General features: G+C 45.2%; 1 long non-coding RNA gene and 1 pseudogene across 1 annotated transcript; both read left to right on the top strand.

Moving 5' to 3' along the window:
- Positions 1-8,324: 8,324 nt before the first annotated feature.
- On the top strand, positions 8,325-12,517 carry LOC124659169. Its single transcript, XR_006989469.1, has 3 exons — positions 8,325-8,410; positions 9,511-9,683; positions 11,670-12,517. It is a non-coding gene; the product is annotated as an uncharacterized LOC124659169 (long non-coding RNA).
- A 292-nt stretch (positions 12,518-12,809) lies between these two features.
- LOC124664250 lies at positions 12,810-14,469 on the top strand (annotated as a pseudogene).
- Positions 14,470-16,588: the final 2,119 nt, after the last annotated feature.

The raw sequence follows: 16,588 nt of genomic DNA, 5'->3' as shown, positions 1-16,588 counted from the left end.
TTCTGCTCACAAGAAACAAAACAAAAACAAATAAGGATCTAGGTGTACAACTACATGTCAAGATGAAATAGTATTTTGTTATTTCTTTCTCAACATTGTTCTCTACCTGAAAAATTATTTAACTAAAGGGTTATATCTCTTTACTTGGTTTGGCTACCCGCAGGACCCAACGACTGAGTACAACAAGAAACATTTAATCTGACACCATAATCAGCTCACAACTGGACCGACAAATTCCTGCATTACTGTACAAAATTATGACCGAGATGTACAAACTACAAACTGAAAACGAGATGTGTTGCTGCGACACATGAATTCCAGGCATCTCCCGGTGACTGCATAAAAACTGCGGAACAGAGCAACATTAGTCAGTTGTTTGCCTGATTTGGATTTTCGATTGGTACAAGAAATACTCACATCACCTCCCTACATACAAGTGACTGAATCAGGAGTCAGCTGTTTGCTTATTTACACTCAATTATTATTACGCCTCATCAGTGTGGTACGAAGCAAGTTATGGGCATGTTTTTGCTCCTGGATTATTGGAGAAATGTCGACGACTGTATATTGTAGCCTACCACTTGAGATTTTAGTGTTGATCGATCAGCAAATTTCTGGAGGCTAGTACTAGTATAGATAACTCAAAGGAGAATCCATATATCGGTCAGTTTCCGGACACCACGTACGATACTAGCTACGTAGCTTCTTTCCTCTCTCGATCGATTAGCGCACAGAGCACCTCCACTTGCATCGACACAGTAAGGAAAAGCAAAGCGGATCAGAGCGAGAACTGTTCTCACCTGTGAAGGGACAAACGGTGGCCTCCCTCACATGGCCGGCGACGCAGCAGGCCACGGGAAAGCCGCGCGCGAAGCAGCCCATGCCATGCCAACCGGGGAGCCGCGCGCGCCGGTGATGCCGACAGACAAGGCTCTGTGCCGTCCTCAGAGGAGGAGACGCGTGGGTGTTGCAGCGCGTGGAGAATGGCGGCATGACCAGCCCTCCTGAACTGCATCGGCCACGCGCGCGACGCGGTCTGGTGAGCTCGACGGAGCGCCGCGCACGAACCAAACGATGCCCGCGCGCACCAGCGAGAAAGCCAACCACGCCGCCGCAGGTTCGTCGCTGAAGGAGCTGCGTCTAGAGCCACGCTGCAGGGATCCGGCGGCGCCGACGAAACCGAATCCACCACGGCTAGGGTTCGACGGGGAGCATGAGATCGATGGTTCCGCTGCATGGCATCGGTGGAGGGCGAGGATGTGGTGCCGGGACGGTGTTGAGCAGCGCGAATAATCGCCGGAGCTGGCCGGGATCTGCCATTGGCGGAGGCGGCGCGCGCCAGAGGAGAAAGGAGGTGGCGACGGTGTCGGGCTGAATTGGCTTTCAGTCAGCGTTGCAAATTTTGGTTGGTCTCCGTGTAATCCTTTCCCGAAATTAATTCCTCGATTGCTCTTTCCTATTAACTCCCACAATTGATTGAATCTTCCGTGCAAATCATCTTAATTATACACGCGATTTAATTTCTATTGATGCCTTACCAAATTTTCTATAGCAACAATTAATTTTCTACTTGGTCTACGGGATTTGGCTCTCGACCTTCCAAACCTGAATTTATTGGTCAACAAGGGCGATCCCTCAGATTTTCATCTCCATATACTCCCTCTCTCTACCCATGAGCCATGAGCCAATGTGTAGTTTCCCATGATCGATTAAGCATTTTTCGTCCGTACCGATTAATTTAGTTAATAAAATATAAAACATATACCACAAAAAATATACCGCTGGAAACTTGTTTTGAATATGAATCCAATGTTATATGTGTTTTGAACTCTATCTTACATCTTTTGACCAAATTAATCATCGAAGTTTTTTTTATCAAATACGTAATACCATAATAATTAAACCGATATGGAGGTTGTATTGGAAAAGGTGGTATCCAATATCTCTCTCATTTTTAATCATCCCACCTCAATCTTATGAGCTAAGAGCTTCTCTACTAGAGCCCGTAAACGGACGAACTGAAAAGCGTGAGTTCAGTTTCTCGAAATACGTTTTTCGAGCGGATTCGGAGGTGGCGGAGGTGGCGCAGAACAGCACCCGTATTCGGAACCGAAAAAATGAAATTCAAATGTAGCGGGAGACGTGTTCACCGCTCGCAAACAAGTTCGTAAACTGAAATTGAAACTTCATAGTTGCATAATCGACATTGCGATCGCAAAATAGACAATACATATAGATTTCCTCCGTCGCGCGACCCAGCTTACACTAAAATTAGGCCCTACCGGGGCCTATACGCGCGGCGGAGGACAGGGCGGCGGACGACGGCGGCCTACTTGGCGTCGAGGTCGACGATCTCCTTCTTCACACGGAGGACGGTGTCTCCCTCTGTGTCCATTCCGTTCAGTTGAATAGGGGGACGAATAAAATCACGCAAAATAGTAAGAAAATATTGGAATTTAGTCCTAACATGGGTGTATAAGGGTGTTGGTAATTAGTATAGCTCATACAACACTTTTTAAATGGCACATCCTTTACAAAGTGAACTACCCTCCACGCTTAGAGTGGAAAGCTCCCACTTTGAAACAGTTGAACTAATTTTTATAAATTTGCTAGTTGTGAGTCGGTATTATTCATGCATGTGCCCTATTATGTCCCTAACCAAGAAGAAATATACATAAATCGCAATTTTTTATCAAAGCATTTCCATTCTAGGGGCCACAATTAATCATTTCAACGTGTGAAATCATGCCAAAAATGTCAGAAACCCTAACCTATTGCATGCGGTTCAAATATGGGTATATAAGTTTGTCGGTAACTAGGAAAATTCAATACATAAGTTTGAAGTCGCACCTCCTTAACAAATTGGACCGTCTAGCAAAAAAGTGCACTTAGAGCGGGATACTCCCACCTAATAGCAAGTGAACTAGTTTTTATAACAACTTGGTATATTTTTGAGATGGTCTTTTATTATGCCTTACTAAACCATTAAGAAAAAGTAAAATCACATGAATCACCAATTTGTATAAAAAGTTGGTGTATTTCCATCCGGGGGCCACATGAAATCAAGCAGAAACGGTCGTAAAACTATATCTTTGGCATGAATTATTAACATGTGTATATAAGATTGTTGGGAAAGCACACAAACCAATACACAACTTATTATCAAGAATTTTCTAGACATGGAGCTCAAAACTCGCACTTCGAAGCAATGAATTCTTTTAATAACTTGGTCTTTTTGAGTTGGTTTTGCTATTATGCCCTATTATATCACTAACAAGTACGAATTTCACATACAATCACCACTTTCTAAATAAGCTAGGTAGCCATATTTTGATTATGGTCTTGCTGAACACGTGAACATATGAAATCAGGCAAAAAGAAAACCTAGCTCTTCAGCATGGTGTCCATGGTAATTCCATTGGTACAAATAATTTGGTTTTCCTCAAAACCACAAAAACTCATGAGCTAAGCAAGAAATGGCACCTCTAGGTGGGCACTACATCATCTCTTTGTTAGTTAATCTTCGAACCTATAGTGCATATGTATCTCTTGTACCCTAGATATACCGTCGGAAACTACACCCCCGATCATTACTTCGTGCGTCGCCCCAGCTTGCCCCCTGTGGAGCTCGCTAATTAATCTATTGTGATTATTTTAATCATAAGAACTCCCAAGTCACAAAAAGTAAAGTATCTACATATATATTATGCAGAAAAGGTATATAATACCATCTTCTCTTATCTCAAAGGTGCCTCTCGATTTGACATTTCTAGTTCTTGCCTCAGCCGCTTCATATTCACATCTAAGACTATTTTTTAACACAAGAAGGGCCTCGAAGGACCCTGAACATAGTATATATTAATATAAGCTTAGTACATATTATAGAAAGTCCCAAATTAAATAGGACACTACAAATTGGCCCTTGTCTTTTGCAAAGAGATACCCAAAAACTATTGGGGAAATCAATCGGGTCTCAAGCTTCTCCCTCACGAGCACCTCGCCTCCAGGGGGAACAAAGTCACTTTGAACTAAAGATCTTCCATGCAAATCCATGGACGCCGTGATGAAGAGCCCCTGCCTCCCTTTAGGCTCACTAGCTGAGATGAAATGGAAAGATCGCCATTCGACTAGAAGAACCAACAATGGCTGGAAGACCGCCAAATGACTAGAGAAGAGGGTGGCGTAGCATCTGGAGAAGGTCGTCCTTCAACCACCGCCATGGGCGGTGTAGCCTCCGATGAAACAATGTTGTTGATTTGCTCTCCCTAGAGCAATCTCGAAAACACCAGGCCAAAAATCCTCCTTGAGCGTGGATGTTGTTGACTAGGAACATGAAGACTTGCCTCATCTCCTTCAATTTTGCCAAGGAACTTCTCACCCCCACGCCACCTCCACCACCACGACAATGACAAGAAGAATGGATTATCAACCGGTAGCCCTCCAACACCATTCAATATCGAACACTAACGACTCTAACTATAGGCTAATTGAACGGGAAGGCCATGATTTCGTCCATCCCAAAACTCTGGCTTCGACCTCCAAAGAACCATGGTGAGGATGAACACTGCCACGAGATGCAACCTGCGTGTTCTAGCGACTGACCCCAACCGACATGATGCCAAACTCCACTAGGAAAAACCTACATGGAGACATATTTCTAAACCTACTATACAAGGAGGGAACATGGCTACATCGACCATACTCTCTCACGATGGACGCGCCGCCATAGGAGGGAGAAAGAGGAGGCACCGAGGGTGGACTCCCATGAGCTCTCTAGAAGGGAGTGGAAAAGAAAAGTCTGGATTCACATCTAAGACTATATGTACTCATCTAGCTTTGTTTAGGTTCTAAGTAGCAAGAATTTTGGTCTCATACTTGATGGTTGATAGCCTTTTTTTTTTCAAAAAAGGGACATCCTTCATAAATTGGACTACCCTCCATGAACTTTATAGGCTTAGAGTGGAAAGCTCCCACTTTGAAGCAACCGAAGTAATTTGTATAACTTGGCTAGTTGTGAGTCGGTATTGTTCATGTGCCTTATCATGTCACTAACCAAGAGGAAATACACATAAATTTCCACTTCTTTTATTAAATTATTTTCGTTCCAGGGGCCACGATCATTGGAACACATGAAATCACACCAAAACCACTTCAAATGTGGGTATACAAGCTTGCCAGTAACTAGTAAAATTCAATACACAAGTTTGAAGTGGCACCTCCTTAAAAAATTGGACCGCCTAGCAAAAAAGTACTTATAGCAGGAAACTACAACTTCAAACCAAGTTAAATAGTTTTTATAAAAACTTGTTATCTTTTTTAGATGGTCTTGTTATTATGCCTTGTTTTTTTCTGGTAGTTAAAGCACAAACTTGTCTACAAGGCGGTTTGTACATGACTCTTGCACACTCTTCTGCTAGCTCTAGTTGAATTTGACAAACAAAGAAGAAGTTTGTTGGATTTGGTTATAGAAACTAACTGGACGCCTAATATAATTTCAAAAGAGTTTAAGCTAAAGAAACAACCCGATCGACAAGTTATCCTGGCAAAAAATAGAAGAAACAATTGAGTTGCTCATGATCTTTGTCAGTTTACTCGTAGAGAGTTGAGTGGTGGTGTGATGCTAAGTGCGATTCCGACCTGCACTTCAAGCTCGAAAAGATTACAATCCGAACATTATTTATTAAATAATACATAACCACTTAAAAACCCACTAAGAACTAGGAAAATGACACAAATCACCATTTTCTACAAAAAAAAAGGTTGGTGTATTTTCATCTCGGGGGCCACATGAAATCAATCAGAAAACGGTCGTAAAACCATATCTTTGGCATGAATTACTAATATATGGGTATATAAGGTTGGTGGGAAAGCAGACAAACCAATACACAACTTACTATCAGGAAGTTTCTAGACATGGATCTCAAAACTTGCACTTCGAAGCAACGAACACTTTTGTAATAACTTGTGGTATTCTTGAGTTTTTTTTTCTACTATGCCCTATTATATCACTAGTAAGAGGATTTTCACATACAATCACCATTGTATTTTCGTTTCGGTCTGAATGAACACATGAAATCACGAAAAAAACCTAGCTCTTTGGCATGGTGTCCATAATAATGCTATTGTTAAAAATGCTTTGGTTGTACTCAAAACCACACAAACTTGCAAGCTAAGTGAGGCATGTCATGCTAGGTGGGTCCTATATCATCTCTTAGCTAGTTAATCTCCAACCCTATAGTGCATGGTTAATCTCCAACGCTAGGTGGGTCGTGCATCATCTCTTAGCTAGTTAATCTCCAACCCTATAGTGCATGGTTAATCTCCAACGCTAGGTGGGTCCTATATCATCTCTTAGCTAGTTAATCTCCAACCCTATAGTGCATGGTTAATCTCCAACGCTAGGTGCGTCGTGCATCATCTCTTAGCTAGTTAATCTCCAACCCTATAGCATTTTTAACATCGTTCCCTAGACATACCGTCAGAAACTATATCCCCCGGATGCTACTCCGTGCAGTACCCAAGCTGCTTGCCACATGTGGAGCCTGCTAATTAATTCGTTATGATTCTTTTAATCTTCAAACTTAATCTTCAAACACCCGAAGCCACAAAAAATTCAAGTATCTAAATACCAATTTTTGCAGGAAAAGTATTTAAATACCTTATTCTCTCATCTGGCAGGAGCCTCTCGATTCGATATTTCTAGTTCTTCCGTGAGTCGCTTCACATCCACATCTAAGACTATTTTTAACACAAGAAGGGTCTCGAAGGAGCACAACACACTTATGATAAGCTCACTACATCATATAGAAAGACCCAAATTAAATAAGACACTACAAATTGGTCCTTGTCTTTTGCAAAGAGAACCCCAAAAACCTATTGGGAAAATCAATCGGGTTTAAAGCTTCTCCATCACGAGCACATCACCACCAGGGGAACAAAGTCTTTTGGGGCGACAGAGCTTCCATGTAAATCCATGGACGCTGCGATGAATATCCCATGCCTCCCTTCAGGCTCACTGGCAGAGAGGAAATAGGAAGGTTGCCATTCGACTAGAAGAACCAACAATGGCTGGAAGACCACCAAATGACCAGAGCAGAGGGCGGCGTAGCCTCTAGAGAAGGACACCCTTTGACCACCTCCGTGGGTGGCATAACTTCCGATGAAACAACATTGGTGATGCGCTCTCCCGAGAGCAATCTTGAAAACAAGAGGCCAGAAATCCTCCTTGAGCGTGGATGTTGCTGAACGAAGAACATGAAGCCTCGCATGTTCTCCTTGAATTTTGCCAACAAACTTCTCACCCCCACCTCACCTCTAGCACCACAACAATGACATGAAGAATGGATTAGCAGTCGGGTACCACCCCCTCCCCCCGCACCACTCAATATTAGGCATCACCGAGTTTGACTATAGGATTATTGAACGGGAAGGCCATGATTTTGCATCTCCAACTCCGGCTTCGACCTCCAAAGCACCATGGCAAGGATGACCACCGCCACCAGACGCAACTTGCGTGCTCCAGCGACTAATCCCCAACCGGAATGACGCCAAACTCCACTAGGTAAAACCTACATGGAGACATACTTCTAAACCTACTTAACAAGGATGGAACCTGGCTAACTCGCCCATAATCGCTCATGAAGATGCGCCGCCAGAGGAGGGAGAAAGAGGAGGCACCGAGGGTGGACTCTCAAGAGAGCTCTCTAGAAGGGAGGAGAAAAGGAAAGTCTGGATTCACATCTAAGACTACACATACTCATTTAGCGTTATTTAGGTTCTAAGTAGCAAGAATTTTGGTCTCGGACTTGATGGTTGATATCTTTTTTTATGATTTGATGCTCAAAGGAAACTCCAAAAGGTCGTCATTTGGCCGACGCCAGCCCACCCGGCCTTGTCGCACGTTCTCTTAGGGTTAACTCCTGCCCACTCCCCATCCAGCGCCGTCAACTCCCCATCCACCTCGCCGTCCCCGGTGACCGGACCAGCAGCGCCGCCGCCCCGGAGACCAGACCATCTCGCCGTCCCCGGTGTCCCTCATCCGGCTGACCGGGTGGAGAGGCTACGAGAGCATCCGCCCCGGCTGGCGGCCGTGCTCGTGCCTGTGAAAGGACGAGCCACGGCGTGCGGGCCAAAAGCAGGGGAGGCACATGAGCTCCACGCGCGGCCCTGGTCCCCGGCGGGGACGACCAAGGCGGGGCCACGATGAAGCTGATCGACCGCCGCGGACAACGGTGGGGGCGCGGGCGGGGAAGCTCGCCGCGGTGCAGAATGTCGGCGGGGAGGAGCGGAGGACGAGCTGATGGTCGCCTGCCCAAGTAGTTGCCGCCGGCGTCGTCTTCACCGCCCACGATCCCGATCTGCTGCCAACAGCCATAAATACGAGCAGCTGCTGCTGCCGGCCGTCGACGATGTGAGTACCACATCTCCCTCTGTTTTACATCTAGGCTGCAAGATCGGAGCAGCAATTTCACGTCTTTCTTCCTGGAAAATGACAGCTTGATTTCCATCTGCATCTTCTTGGCGCGCGTGTCAATTCTGCTGTTCCGTTAGATATATAGCTGCTTGCAGGTAGATGGCAGTAAGTGCAGAACATAATGCACATAGGCAAGGTGAAAAGTTCCTGCCGTTTTCTCTGAATCTAGCGGTTAGAACTCATTTTCCAATCTGGTGGGTATGCTAGTTAGCACATGTTGTATGTAGACAGCAGTTAGGAGGTAAAGTTGCCTGGCATTTTCTAGAAAATTAAATTATACTTGTTAGGCTGCTTGTGTTCTTATTACTGAATTGGCACCTTGTAGGTTATTACCTCTGATGGTGTCTCAAAGCTGAATGTGTAGCAATTAGGATTCAGTTTTCAATCTAGTGGGTGGTAGTCAAATGCTAGTTCATCTGTTGTCTTACTATGTATAATCTTATATGTCGGCGCCTCCAAACTGAATATAATTTAGATGTTTTTTATGACTGTTTTGGTGATAAAAAAACGAGAACCTTTTCTCCCTGATAGTATCTGCCAGTACATACTGGAGTGTTAAAATCCATATGTCCATGGATTAACACTTTTGCAGCCTAATTGCGGATGTTCCATTTTTTGCTTATAAACAAAAATATTGTTCAATTTATTTATCTGGCTGCAGCTATTCTTGTTAGGATGGCCTAATGGTCCACCTCTATTGTTGTTGTAGGATTACTGAATGTAGCAGTTAGGACACAATTTCCAATCTACTGGGTAGCATTGAAATTCTAGTTTAGCTGGCCTTTTACTATGCATGATCTTAAGTGTTAGTTTATCTAAACTGAATATAGCAGCATGTTTGGGTTCAGTGAAATCCTACAATGAAGTAGATGATTGATATCCTCATGTTTCTTTCTTTTCGCATTGCACTTTGTTAGTGTTGTTATGAAAGGGCCGAGGAGAGGCATTGCACACTATTGTGTTTCTCCAATCTCTCTTGTTTGCCGCTGAATGCTATGCTAATTCTTGTATTTTTTTCTGTGTGTTTTGTATTTCAGGCACAAAAAATCAAGGCTAAGAATCAGCTAGATTCTTACTTTCTGTAGCCCGCCTAGTCTGCTGGAGGGGGAGGATGACACAACCTGGCCTCTCCTTGCCTCCGGCCGTTCCTGATCCAGCGGTGCTGCAGCTGATGTGGGGCGGATCCGGCATTTCTTGTAATGTTCTGCAGGTAAGTAAGTAGGTAACAAAGTATCCCTGGTTTTTCTTGAGGGTCCTGTACGTCAAGTCATTGATGGCAGGTAATGTAGTAGGTGGAAGGTATTTCTTGTGACAACATTCTGTCTTTGGTAGTCGTTATTTGGTACGGTCGCCCGGATATTAAGTGTGTTCCCTGTTTCGATTAACCTGTAGTGTTACTTTACTAGCTAGTGCGTCTGTTTGCCTTTTTATTTTATATTAAGACGAGAGGGAAGGAGGCTGCTGTATGATTCCGGCATTGTTGAGGAAATCGTTAACTTGTAACAGCTCGGTTGGCTTGCGAGTAGAGGATTAATTGGCTAATCGGTCAGTTAACCGGTTAATCGGCCGATTTATCACTTAATCGGCTACTCAGTGACCTTCCGATATTACCTTGCTGATTTCCTGAACACTGGATTCTGGTGAAATGTTTTCCTGTTTATGCACAGTACTGGATATTCAAATCAGCTAAATATTTGTGTTGTGCAGTACATTTGTGTTTACCATCGAAACCTCCAGTTTTGTGTTTACATCATTTTCCAAGTAGTATGATGGTCGTTGCGGGGGCGTATTCAAGTGAGTTTTATTTAGGTTGGAGGTTTCATTTCCTCATAAGAGTTGTTGCTTTGATTTGGTAATGGCACTGACAGGTGCCGTTGTAATAATCTTGTGTTGTCTAGGACTTGTTGATCTCTCTTTTGGTTCAAGTAGTACATACATATTGGAATGCAAGTTTTGGTTCAAGTATTTTTGCTTGCCGGATCATGAATACAAGAATGAAGAATACTTGTTTATTGTCTAGCCAATAAACACACTTGCACTCTTTCCCAGCCAGCTCAGAAGAGCAATATATGCTCCTGTTAGGTATTTAAAGAACACTGCTGCTTGGTTTGGTTAAAATGACTTCTATTCAAGTTGCACAAGTCATTTTCTCACTTTGCTTCTATCAATCTGATAACAATAGTTGTTGTTAGTTTGAGTTATTTGTAAATGTCAGTGTTTGCTTTGGTGACCTAACCATGCTTTGCTCTTGTTTGAGGATAACGGGGAGGACTAAACAACGACAGCTGTCTTTGGTAGTCGGTGTTTCGTATGGTTGGCCGGAAATGAAGTGTGTTCCCTGTTGTAATTAACCTGCAGTGTTATTTTTAGTGTATTCACTGTTGCCTTTAGCTTTAAGTCTCTTCTTGTGATATACCACTTGCACATGGTATATTTGCCGCAGTAGTTTCAAGAACTCTAGATTATGCAACCCAAGGAACAGTCCCGCTGATCGTATAGCGCTTGGGAGTTCAACTAGGACTCCGCTGTGAACCTGATGCTGAAAATGCACAAAGTGATAGCATATCCCTGTTTTGTGATTCCGGTGGAATGTTTCCCTGTTTATGCACAGTGCTGGATATTCAAATTAGCTTAATCTTTGTGTTGCGCAGTTCATTTGTGTCTAGCATCCAAATCTCTAGTTTTGTGTTTACATCATTTTCGAAGCAGTATCATGGTTGTTGTGGTTGTATTCAACTGAGTTTTATTTAGGCTGGAGGTTTTATTTCCTCACTTGCTATCAATCTGATAAGAAGAGTTGTTGCTTGGATTTGGTAATGGCGGTGGCATTGTAATCATCTTGTGTTGTGTAGGACTTGTTGATCTCTCTTTTGGTTCAAGTAGTACATGCATATTGGAATGCAAGTTTTTGTTCAAGTATTTTTGCTTGCTAGATCATGAGTAAAAGAATGAAGAATACATTTGTGTTTATTAGGCAATGAACACACTTGCACTCTTTCACAGCTAGCTTAGAAGAGCACTAGATGCTCCTGTTGGGTATTTAAAGAACACTGCTGTTTGGTTTGGTTAAAATGGCTTTTGTTCAAGTTGCATAAGTCATTTTCTCATTTTGCTTCTATCAATCTGATAACATGAGTTGTTTGTATGTCAGTGTTTTATTTGGTGACCTGACCATGCTTTGCTCTTGTTTTTTAAGGATAACTGGGAGGACTAAACAACGGCGGCGGTGGCATTCGTCTTGGACTCCTTGTGTGTTTAGGGAAGTTTCTGGTTCCTGTGTGTGATTTCTTTGTGTAGTTGATCATGTAGTATCTCTTCATGGCGTTTGCTGGCCTGGAGTTGTCCAAGCAGTATCATGGTTGTTAGTTGTCAGTGTTTTCCAAGTGGGCAGACTTGGTTCACTGTTCTGTCTGCTGTGCGCCATTTTCAAAAGATGTGCTATTGTATTTTCTAGGACTAACTCCATCCCAAAATAAGTGACTCGATTATGTCTAGATATATATCTAGACACATTTTAGCTGTAGATACATCCGTAGTAGTGTCCTTGCTGCAGATAAGAATGGCCTGATGCTAATTTGTTTGTTTCACCATGTAGATACTTGTTCAGTAGTAGTGCCCTTGGCACAGACGGATAGACTTGGTTGATTGATTGCCGTTTGTGATGTGCAGGTTGTTCCGCCTTATTCGCGCTTGTGTGCGGTGTCGCAGCAGGGAAGGGGAGGATCCTGCGCCAAGCCAAGGAGGAGGTCGACCTTGGCATGGTTCTGGCCGCGCTGCTACCTGCGACGGCGGCGGCCACCTGTGTGTTTTACATACTGTTTGGGAGGATGGAACCTTGGTAGTGTTTGAGTGGTCTGAAGATTGGAACGGCCACAGCTTGTTGTAATTAATTATAATGGTTCGTTCCTTTTGCACTTTTTCTGATATTTTGTTGATGAGTTGCATGTGGTGAGCTAAAGCTGTGCGTATGGGAAGTTGAGCTCTATATGTAGTAGATGCTCTTGACAGGTTTTGGTATCTAGTATTATTTGCTGTTTGATCTGATATGTCGAGAAAATCTGTACGGGTCATGTCAAAACTGTGATTGAACTTGCTGATCCATGTAAAAGGAGAAGGAGGTGGAAAAATGAAACCGTGAGGTTTGCATCCGTTATATATATTGCATGGTTGCATTGCGCCGGTCAGAGCTGGAAGTGGCCGCTCAAGAGAGATAGAAAAAAAAAAGATGTGTAGCTTCACTTTACTTGTAGGTTGGCGAGAGAAAAAGAAAAGTGGGATAGGTTGAAATTTTATTATATATATACTACCGCCATGGTGGCGTCTCAGCGTGCTACCAATGCCACCTCCATGTCAGTGTTATAGCGAGTCTAGTCCTCGCCACCGCCTCGTCCGCATGAGTCTAGTCCTCGCCACCGCCTCGTCCGCATGCACCATCACCGTAGTGGCATGTTGCACTCACGGGTCCCCCGTCCACCTGGCCACGGGAAAATGGCACGCTCGGGGAATCGAGCGGCCACAGGGCGGCCGTGCAGGAAGCCGACGGGAAGTTATTCAAGAGACATATTGCATTGGTTTTAATGATGGTGGGAGAAAAAAAAAAGTCTGCCGTTGGGTTTGACTCCCTGCCCCAAACGTTTAAGGAGGCGTTTTGAGCTGATTTTGTGTGTGTCTGTGATCCGATCTAAACAGATCAAAATGGAGACATTTGATATGTAAAATGGGTCTAACCTCTTAAGATGTCTTAACGGTGAAGACATTTGCGGAAACAAAACAAGCTAAATCAAAAGGATTGAGTTAGGAAAGGCCTCGATTAGTCGATTAGTACATAGAGTATTTCGAGACGAGGCTGGGCAGTTTGGGTCCGAGCTGGAGTTGCACTTGGGAGAGAAATAATTAGCACCAGATGAAAGGAGCCGTCGTACACGGTGTGTGAAGGATTTTCGAATTGTTATTGAACTTGCTGAGCCATGTAAATGGAGAAGGAGGTGGAAAAATGAAATCGTGAGAATTATAGGTGAGGTTAAGAAAATGGATGGATTGATGAATTTGACGTGTAGGTTGGCACGTACGCACGCACGTGAGCCAGCAGTATACGGCAGGCAGCGAACGGAGGTCCTTGGTGGAGCTGACTACGCACGCGCGCAGACTACGTTTTGCTACGGAGCCATGAAAGCTGAGATTTTTGTCACAGTGCGAGGCGGCCGGGCACATCCTGTGCAGCTACTGCCGCGGCGGCCACGGCGAGACCTGCAGCCGCGCCAACACCCACTGCGGCGAGCTGGACGCCGTGGTCAGCGCCGCCAAGATCCTCTGCCCCTACGGGAAGTTCGGCTGCGAGCGCGCGCTACGTCGTATTCCACGGCGCGCGCGGCGGAGCACCAGCGCACGTGCCCGTGCGCGCCCTGCTCCTGCCCGGAGCCCGGCTGCGCGTTCCAGGGCTCACCGCCGGCGCTCCTCGACCACTTCGCCGCCGGCCACTCCCGCCCCGTCATCGCCGTCCGCTACGGCCGCTCGATCGTGCAGCCTCTGCCTGCCGCTGTCGCAGCGCTGGCACGTCATCGTCGGGCAGGAGGACCGGAGCGTCTTCCTCGTCTGCCTGGGCGCGCTCGGCGCGGCGGCTACAGCCGTGTCGCTGGTGCACGTCACGGCGGCGCCGCGGCGACCAAGTTCTGGTGCAAGCTCGCCCCGGCGACGACAAGGACAGGCGAGTTCTCATGGCCTCGACGGTGAGCAGCAGCCCGCTGACCGGCGGCGCGCCGGCGCCCGGCCAGGGCATGTTCTTGGCGGTGCCCCAGGAGCTGCTGTCGGGCGACATGCTCGCGCTCAGGATCCGCATTGATCAGTTGGAGTTGGGAAGTGCTCTGCTTTCCATCGGAACGAATCCACTTGACCGCGTCACGTTGGCAGTGGCGGAGCTTCAAAGAAATAGCTGGGCGGGCCAAACTAAAAAAGAGCACTATCTTTTTCACTTACTACGAATTTGGCAGAAAATCTGAGTGAAATATCATATACTCGTAGTAAAAAATTGAGGAAGGGGAGAAAAATAAAACATGCTAGACTAGCGAAGATACGAGATTTTAAGCCGCATGGATGCGGCGTTTTGTAGCCGAGCTACAAATAGATTGTGACTGGGCTTGCATCGCTGCGGCTTCCGCGACCGCGGGCCGGTCAACACCGGCGCAATGGGCGGTTTGGCCACGGCCGAGGACTTGCCGGTGGCCTTGGTGGTCGCTACCGCCGGCGGCCGGCTGCACCGCACCGGTATTGCCCAACCGAAAGATCTTGCTATTAGTTGAGCTTGTGTTTGGATTTTTCGCTGTAAAGAAAACATCCTTGTGAATGTTACATAAATCTGTCTAGAAAAAAGATGCTTGTAAAATGCTGGAACAATCACGGGGTGATTCACGGGTTGAAATCATATCCTACAAATCCGGAATGTATACCTTGGCAGAGTTGGTTGAAGTCATATCCTACAAATCCGGAATGTATATCTTGGCAGAGTTGGATGCTCCGCTTTACTAGCGTGATATAGGAAAAATTCATTCTAATACTAGGCTATTACTGAGAGAAGACTAGCTTATATTGCGCCGCCGCTGATAGAAATGCTTCGCGGATTGAAATAAGGATTGGATTGAACCCTGCTATGAGGAAAATCACGAGATTAGTGGAAGCAGTCAGTATGGTGACCCATCGGACATAACACACGCCTAGTGAGCAATCGATAATCATACATGCCTCATTTTGGGGGGTGTCAGCAAACCGCACATTCCTTCGGCAATAATTCTTGGGCCTGGCCCGAATCGTGCGAGCCCATGCCCAAACTTGTCCCCGGCGCGTCAAATCGTGTGGTGCGCCGGCAGTACGCCTGCATCGCCGGCGCGGCGGAAATGTGGTGCGCCGGCAACTCCTTCCATCGGCGCACGTCCAAGGTGGTGCGCCGGCACCACTTGCCTCCACCTCCACCTATATGATTTTTCCTAGTAGTGTAATATCTCCTCCTTCCACCTCATATTTGGAGATTAGTCAAAGGAAGGAAGCAAATTTAGCGTTGAAGAAATAAATCCATGCGCAATAAGAGTTAGGAAAATAAAGATTTGATTTGATCCGAGAGACTTGATGGGCCAAATGAATCCTTAGCATGTCAACCTAAAAAGTTACAATAGTTGGTTATATGTGTTAAGTGAAATTAACTCGACGTAGGCACTTGGGCATGTAACCAAATTATTAAGTATGGAGGATTACATGCTCAGTACTTTGGATGCCGTTTTGCCTTGCTTGACGCCGCATGCATGACCCTTCCATTCTCTCCCAAAATACTCCCCATCTCCTACGTCCCTCCCATCAAAATTGAAACAAAAAAAAACAAGCGGCAAAAGGTGGCGCCCAGATTTGAACGAAAACTTTGCCGTGTCGTCCCACTCTATAAATACAAGGAGGGGTGCGTCTTACACGTGCGTCACGTGTGATTTAGAATTGTCAGGGTTTAATGCTCTAATTTACAAGCGTGATTTAGGGAAAATCATTCTAACTCGCCAATGTATTAGCAAGTCATTAACGTGAGAGAAAATGGCACTATCCTAAGGTGCGCCGATATGAATGCTTCACTTTTAACGCTGAGCATATCGATATAACGGATTGGATGAATACATGATGCATCCAATAGGGGGGATTAGGAGGGAAAGTCGCGAGATTAGTGGAAGCAATTAGTAGGGTGACCCATCCGACGTAACACATGCCTAGTGAACAATCAGCAATCATGCATGCCTCATTTTGGGGTAGTTTTGTTTGACCAACCGTGTTGGCAATCCGCACAATCCTCCATCTGCCGTACATATCTCCTACTTCCACCTTATTATCTTGGGAGATTAGTGGAAGGAAGGAAGGAAGCAGATTTATCGCGCAATAATAGCTAGCAAATACGTGAAAAGTTGCAACAATTAGATTCCATGCATGCAAACTGAGGGCCCCTTGTCCATGCATGGTTATAGGCTTTTAATAATATGGATTGACTAGCATATATAGGTACTCACGGCATGCAACCAAATCAGAGGACTACATGCCTTAGTGGGCCGTTTTGCCTTGTTTGACGCTCCATGCATGACCAATCCGTGGCAC

Source organism: Lolium rigidum, chromosome 6, assembly GCF_022539505.1.
Source record: "Lolium rigidum isolate FL_2022 chromosome 6, APGP_CSIRO_Lrig_0.1, whole genome shotgun sequence".
Taxonomy (NCBI): domain Eukaryota; kingdom Viridiplantae; phylum Streptophyta; class Magnoliopsida; order Poales; family Poaceae; genus Lolium; species Lolium rigidum.
The sequence above is the reverse complement of the archived record's forward strand: the minus strand, read 5'-3'. Positions and strand labels throughout refer to the sequence as shown.